The sequence below is a fragment of the Anser cygnoides genome, chromosome Z, assembly GCF_040182565.1.
Source record: "Anser cygnoides isolate HZ-2024a breed goose chromosome Z, Taihu_goose_T2T_genome, whole genome shotgun sequence".
NCBI lineage: Eukaryota > Metazoa > Chordata > Aves > Anseriformes > Anatidae > Anser > Anser cygnoides.
The window spans coordinates 5041522-5048065 of record NC_089912.1 but is presented as its reverse complement, the minus strand read 5'-3'; positions in this window follow the sequence as shown (position 1 = coordinate 5048065).

Below are 6544 nucleotides of genomic sequence, written 5' to 3'. Positions count from 1 at the left end.
CAAAACCAAAGCACAAAGTCAAACTTGCATTTGCTGCAAGGCAGACATGACCCACAAATAGAGCCAGAGCCCTACATTTTGACTATTCTCTCAAAATATTTCTTGTGTCTCCTAGTAATGTCTGCCCTAGTCTCCTCATCTGGAAGAGGCAGCAATACCATCAAGTGTCCTCAGAGGCAGCAAGGAGTTGCAATGCACAGCAAGGCTGTGAGGTCTCTGGGCTATGCAGTCCACAGAAACTCAAGGTATTGCAAGCATTGCCACCTCTTTCATACAGGGGTCAAGCACCAAGCAGTTCTGTACCCAAAGGAGACAGAAATATTTGTGCTCTCCTTTTCTAAAACTGTCTCTTTTCCACAAAGGATATTTATACATTTTAATATTATAACATGGAGAAAGGCTAGAAAAAGCTTTTTTCTACAGACTAGAAAAGCATTTCAGCCGCCCTTGCTGGCAGGAGCAGCTTCTCAAAGACTGGCTGCTGGCAGAAGTTCAGGGAATAGAGAGCTTTAATAAGCCACCAAACAGCAGTGCTCCTGATTCCATCGGGGCCCCAGTTAGAGAAGGATTGAGAAAACATGCACAGAGGTGTTTTCTGCAATAGCCCAAGGTGGACATTGCTCTTCCTGCCCTTGAGTTGCCTCCTCTTGTCCCCCGTGTCAGCACGGGCACCTCTAGGTGGTAGTGGTTCCTCCTGCACTGTTCTGGTGGACACAGAATTACCTGCCTTATTATCAGCACTTTTTCAGCAGCCAACAGCCTCAAGGCAAAAGAAAGCCCTGGTATGGGGAAAGAAGGAAGACATTGAACATCAGGCTTTGTATAGACCCAGAAAATGCTCCAGTTTGGTTGCTTTCTTTCAAAAAATGGTGCTCTTTGAAACAGAGGAAACCTAAAACTTCTGTACAGGCAAATTCAGTGCCCATTTCTGGAGGGTAATGGCCATCCTCCAGCAGGTATTAATTAACAGCTGTCTGACAACCCTTACTGCAGATGGCATATTTATTTTTTTGTGCTATTGAAATTAAAAACAAAAAAAAATCCAAGTGAGATGTATGTGAGCTTCTGCTTTTTTTTTTCAAATGTGAGTGAAGACCATTTTTCATCAGCAAAGCTGCTTCGTGCTCAGTAAAAATAAAATTTACACATTCTGTTGGCTAAAGACAGCTGAAGTTCAGAGAACTAATTCCAGTTGCCATGACACATCTTTCCAGGTTGCTCTTTAGCAGTATTTGAGAACAGAAAACTTCTGTCAGGAGAGAGGCTGTAGAAAGAGAAACCATGCATTGCTTTCTGGAAGAAAAATTGCACCAAAACAGCAATTCAGTCTGAAAAATCAAGCTGGCTGGACATTGAATATTTTAGAATTATTCCCTCTTCTTTGTACATTTGGCAAAAGCTGCATTTATTTTCCTGAACAAAATACATTAATAAATTATACCAGGATATACTTTTTTTTTCCTTCTATTTATGTATTAGTATTGTTTTAAACACAGGGAGGTTTGTATGCTGGGGATGCAATTTCACTGCTTTGAAGAGTGATAACTTAAACTTTGATGAGGAGATGTAAAAGCTGGGGAATGGAAAAGGGAAAGCAATCTTCATTAATGAGCAATGGGATGAGTTAGGAGATGCAAACCCTTTCTGCAGTGAGCCCTTCCCTCCTCCTCTGCGAGCTGAGCAGGAGCAGTGAGGGGAAGCAACTGAAGGCAGCAGTCACCACTGCCTGTGTTTCCATCCCAGCTCAGGGCTGACACTGATGCTACAGTCAGCATGCTCCCCCCAGCCACTTCCCCCCACCTCATTTTTCTGTCTTGGCATACATTTTTGTGTGCATTTATCTCCCAAAGCCTTCCGAGCAGTTGCTTCTGCTCTTCAGTAAGAAGAAAAGACTAAGAGGGTACCAAGTGCTGCAGACTGCTTTTCAGAGTTGGAGAGGCGTGGCGATACAACAGCTGCAAATAAAACTCTTGCAGCAGAGAAGTTCATCGTGGCACTCCATCTGCCTTCCCTTTCTGTACTGCCAGCCTTGAGGGCAGCACAGAGTGGGGTCCCAGCTGAGAGGGGCTGCTGCTTCCCGGCTCTGTCGCCTGAGGTGCCTCCATCTCTCCATGCTTAACACGTCAGTCACCTTAGTGCATAGGCACCATCACAAAATTTTGAAGGTTTCACACTCTCACTGTCAGGGCAGATGCATTTCTCACTTCTTTGGGAAAGGAGTTCTTGCCTGTAAGCCATTACCTCTCCTGGAGAAAGGGCTGTTCCAGAAAGTTGTGCATTGCTCTAAAGGCGATGTGCCCTCCTTTCAATTTTCCCCTGCAAAGATTTCAAAGAAAATGTTATTTGGCTCTTCTGGCTGAGGGTAGTCAGTGCATCCCTTCCTGGTGCATTTTTTGATATGGGGCACAAGAGGATATGGAGGCTAAAAGTTTGCCAGTTGAGATGATGTAGGTCAGTAAGCAGTTTATCAACCCTGCCCAAAGATCTGGTAGGGTCCTCTAAGGGGAAAAGAAGATCTGAGGGTCTTCTGCACAGCAGAACAATAAACCACCATCTGAGCACCCTAAATGCTGTAGTGTTGTGTATAGTAGCTGGAGGCAGACGGTGCCTATTGCAACCAGATCTTGCAGTGTATTGCTGTAGAGATCAGCCTGCTCCTCTCAGGCAAAGTTCAAGTCAGTAACAAAAACTTAAAGGAAGCTTTTTAACTGCATTGACATTTACAGGCACCAGAAAAGACGAGAATTAGATGGCTTCTGAGAGCAACAAATGTCCTTTGAAAATTTGTTTTTCACCTTTCTATACAAAGTTAGAAATTTGCCATGCAAAATTGTCAGTTGCTGTACCTGACATACATTGTCTGTATCAGTGTTTCGCAGAATTACTACTATTGCTGCCAAAGGGACTGCTTTACAAAAGAAAAGGGAACAGCAGGTGGTTCCCCTAGAACAGCCATAGCAGCAGCAATTATTAGTAGTGAACAAGACATATAATATAATACTGGGTTTTGGAAGGCCTTGTCTGTGTTAAAATCACAGCCGTGACAAAGGACAAACTTACAGCATAGTTATCCCCTGACCCAAACACAATATGGTTCTATTTTGCAGTGTTGATGGGTCCATAACTATGTTCCACAGCAAGGCTTAAAGGTTAAGGTTACCAGCTGCATTCTGCAATGAAACTGTGTTGTAAGTGGGTCCCATGACACAATTGTACTTCTAGTATAGAAAAACCCTAAATAGGCTAGTTGCTATAGATCTCTCCCTTTTTCTCTGTCTTCCTGGCGCATGCATACACACTTTGCCCTAAGGATATCTCTAGAGAGCTCTGCTTCTCCATTTACTGTAATATGAAGTGCTTTGATATGATGACAGGGTCACTGTCTATCAAAATCAGGAGATCAAAAGATTCACAGTTAACTAGTAAGAAGTAATCAAAACACTTTATGACAAATTCTGAAAGAGCCAAGCCTGTCTTCTCATTAAGCAGGGACAAAGCAAACATTTTTTCATTGTATGTTCAAGGAATGTAATTGCTATTTTGCAGTTTACTCAGGCACCTTCTTCAAATATACCTGATACATGAACTCTGTGCAAATACAGAAGCACTGCTAGTTCTATCCCAGAATGGCTGAAAATCATGAAAAAAGAAGAGGCAGACTGACCTTTATAATGGCTGTCGATACTTTAATAGATACCTTCCAGCTCTTCCACACTTATGTGACAAGTACAGACTGTAAGACAAGAGGCAGGGAAAGAGGGGTGGGAGATACCCTACTAGTGACAAATTTCTGGTGATCTGAACTTTTTTGATCTGATAAGTGATGGAAATACATGCCTGCTGAAATTCTCCTGCATCAGTAGAGATCTTTCACTTCATGGTGTTTTGTGCTAAGTACAAAACAGTAAGTTCAAGACACACAGATATAATAGGCAGTGAATATTAAAAATTAGAAGGCTAATGAGTTGAATGATGAAGATTCTGATTTGGGAGTCTACACACTTCAGTGTTTTCCTGATTTCCTTGACACTAATGAATTGAATGATGTAGATGTTGATTCTGGGTTCTACACAATTCAGCATCTTCCTGATTTCCTTGACATCTGTTTTTAGGGCACATAGCATAAGTGTTCATTGTTATGCCAACGACAACACTCTCTGGCCTGCCATCTCCGCTGACCACTTCTGACGGGAAGTCTCATCTCTGACATGGTGCTAGCTAAAGTGCAAATGTGGATGTCACTGGATTTCTCAAAAATGAAAGCTGAAATGTTGAAAATTGGCTCTCTCCTCATTTATTAAAATCTGCTCTTGGACTTTAATAAAGTTTTTATTTTTCCGTCCATCCAAAGTTGATTTATTAAATGCTAAATGATATAGCAGGTTTGTGAGGAAAAATAGCTTAAGGAAAACACCTTAGGCACCTGTTTTTTCCTAATGTAGCACTAGAAATTGCTGCTGAAGAGCATGCAAAACAACAACAGTGAAGGAACATAACACAAAGTTTGTACATGCTCCTTTTTAATTACCACCTAAAAGTAATGGTGGACCATGACATTTCTTAATCCATCCAGACAGAAAAGTGGTCCTGGATTGAGGAACAATTACATCTACCTGTTTCCATAAAAGTATCTGAAGGTTTCTGTGATTGCTTCAGAACTCCATCTATCATTTCTCAAGCTGAACATGAAATGATCTTCGTATTCCTTGAGGTATAAAGGGCAAAACCAGGCAACTCCTGTAATTCTGCAATACCAAACAAAATGAACATGAAATTGGGGAAAAGACAAAGGGAGAGGCACTCAGGCAAGCAAGCTTGAAGTTACCATTGTCATATGGCAGTGAAAGAGAACACCAATCTACGTGAGATATAGCCTATAGTTTATTTTTATGCTGCTAGCAGCTCCATGGGGGCTGAAAGCTTTGAGACAGTGTAAGCAGGTAAGTGAGAGAAGAGGAATCAAAGGTATCCACACAAGTGAGGCTCAATTCTTTCTTATTTCATTGGGTTTTAATGCCAAGGTGTGTTTTAAAATATGGCAAAACAAAAGAGTCTTTAAAAGTCTTGTTGGGTTCTGGATCAACAAGGGGACTGCCTTTACATCTGCTAGAGCTGTTCAGTGTTGTGGTGCTAAATGAATTAGAAAAACCTTGGATAAGTAGGTGGGAGTGTGGTAAATTATTAAAACCTTCTTTAAAGGTCATTATCTTTAGGAATGCATCAAAGGGCTTTGCTGAATGGCACCTTTCAGGTGTCTGCTGCAGGGCAGTACTATGGAAACCACAACAGAAGAGGAATAATAAGATTCAGGCTGATATTCACAGGTAGGCAGACTACTTGCAAAAGTGGATGGAGGAGTCGATGAAACCAATGAAAATTGGGCAGTGGATTAGTTACATCCCTCAGGTATTTGCCCTGTATCTCCCAGGACATTCTCAACCCTGAGGCAAAAACATCTATTCCATTCACGAATCAGCTCCTGAACTGACACAGGCTTCAGCACGGTTTATTAAGAGAAAGCAAAATCTGAATTAGTTCACATTAGTGTGCCAGGCTGAAAAACAGGAAGTTGGGAACTGATTTGTGAGTAGATAGCTCATTCTGAGTTGGCCAACCTTCTGTTTGAGAGATGGGTCCAACAGTTGCAGACAGTAACAAAGTTAGCTTCCTAATTTTAATTCACGTCCACAAGTCTATCAGCATCCCAGATATGCTAGAGGTTCCCTCTTCCCCTTCTGCAGTTCTGTCTCTGCCATTAAAGCACCACTTATATTCTCAAAGGCACTTTATAGAAACTCTTTTTTGTAAAAAACAAACAAACAAACAAAAAAGGCTAAAGTTCCCAGGGAATGTCTCAGGGAACGTCTTAGGAGTTATTTATTTTAAACAATATATAAAATGTGACAATATTCTTGTGACCTCTTTCAAATTACAAACTCTTTTTGATATTTTTCTTAAAAAAGTCACAAAGAAATGCATACATATAATTTACATACAGCAAAACTTTTAAAATTAGCATGATATTGTAAAGATCTGTACATGACTTAACTGGGTAGTTATCAATATGCTTTACAGATTATTAATGCAGAGTCATTACCTGTACTGCTATATTTTCATTTCAAGTCAATGGTATTGAAGTCAACAAAAGACTTAAGGCACAGCTCAGAAAATAATTTAAAAATGGCTATATAACTGAATTTAAGCATATGAACTACCCTCTAAAGACATGCAGCAGACAATTTATTGCACTGAATCCAATGTTAATCTTATCACTCGTTTGTAGTCCTATGCAAATGCAAAACCACTATTGACTGATGTTTGCCAATGTTCTGCTGGAGTTTCTTCTGAACAAATTGGTAAGAGGTAACAAAGAAGACTGAAGCGTGTGGCTTTCACATCTCACTAGGTTTGTAATAAATTTTTGACATCAACTGAAGAAAGTTTTGGAGGTCACATTGTATACTCAAACTGGGAGCAATGTCAAATGCAATCATCTCTCACATATTTGAAACTTTTTGAGAGTAGTCTCAATCTATTAGTGAGT